Below are 1575 nucleotides of genomic sequence, written 5' to 3'. Positions count from 1 at the left end.
TGCAGCTTCCTTGTTATTCTTCAAGGTAGCATAGTATTCCATTGTGTGTATGTACCACAGTTTGTTTATCCATTCTTCAGTTGATGGGCACTTTGGCTGCCTCCATCTTTTTGCTATTGTAAATAGTGCTGCTATGAACATTGCTGTGCATATATCTTCTCGTGTTGTGGCTCGTTTTTCTCACCAGGGCTCTTTAACCACACTTAATTAAAACCTTTACACTGCCTCGCTGCCTACAGGATCAAGTCTAGGCTAAATGCCTTAGCTTTCCAAACCCTAAAGACCAGCCTCAGCTGACCTTACCCTAACTTCTTCCTACTTAATGCATCAATACTGAGATACCACTGCCTCTTCACCTCCTCCCCCCTTAAAATAATGAACCGTGATGATTTTTTTTTCTGTTCTACTTTCCTTGCCTTTTTGCCTAGAGTGTTTTCTGTTCTAGCCAAGACTTTTTTTTTTTTTTTTTTTAAAGTAACGTTACTTGGGAGTAATTTTAGGTTTACAGAAAAGTTGCAAAGATAGTACAGTATCCATATCTTCTTTACCCAGATGCTAATGTGATCTTCTTACATATCCATAACGCATTGGTCGAATGTTGTTTTTGTTGTTAAGTGCCGTCAAGTCGATTCCGACCCATAGCGACCCTGTATAGGGTTTCTGAGGAGCAGCTGGTGAGCTTGAACCACCAACCTTGTAGTTCAAACGGCTTTGCACTCTGGCGCATTAACCCACAGTGCCACACCAGGACTAACTAAACTACAGGCGTCATCTGGACTTCACTAGCATTTGCTTTAATGTCATTTTTCTGTTCTGGGGTCCATTCTGTGATCCCAGAGCAGATCACATGTCTCTGTAGACCCCTTGGCCTGGTAAGTCATGATCTTGAGTTGTGACAAGTACTAGCAGTATTTAGGGGACTGTGCTTCGGTTTGGGCTAGTCTAATGTTGTTACACAAGGTTATTGGGAAACAGACTGCAGAGGTTAAGTGTTTAAGAGGTTATGTTCACTTCATATTAGGATTTATTGAATATCAACTTGACTTCTTATTGGTGATGGTCACCTGGATCATTTGGGTATAGAGGTATCTGCCAGATTTCTCTGCTGTAAACCAATTGCCACTGAGTAGACTCCAACTCATGGTGACCCATGTGTGTCTGAAAACTATACTTGTGTCTCACAGGATTTTCAGTGGCTGATTTTTCAGCAGTTGATTGCCAGACCTTTCTTCTGCGACACCTCTGTCTGGATGGACTCAGACCTCCAATCTTTGGGTGAGCAGCCAGACATGTTAAGTATTTGCAGTACCCAGGGACTCCTCCATTGGAAAGTTACCGATTATTGGAAGAACCCTTTTTTAGCATTGTTGGTAGGTTAATGTGACACCGTAAAAGAAATCAGTGAAAATGATGGATAGATTAGGTTCCCAAACTAAAACAAAAAACCTTGATTTACTGATAAAATGGGTCTGTGTTTGCAATATTGTTGTTGTTAAGTGCCATCGAGTCGGGTCCGACCCATAGCGACCCTGTACAGGGTTTCCGAGGGTGTAAATCTTTACGGGAGTAGAAAGC

Source organism: Chrysochloris asiatica, unplaced genomic scaffold (assembly GCF_000296735.1).
Source record: "Chrysochloris asiatica unplaced genomic scaffold, ChrAsi1.0 scaffold00090, whole genome shotgun sequence".
Classification (NCBI taxonomy): Eukaryota; Metazoa; Chordata; class Mammalia; order Afrosoricida; family Chrysochloridae; genus Chrysochloris; species Chrysochloris asiatica.
This window is presented reverse-complemented; position numbering follows the sequence as displayed.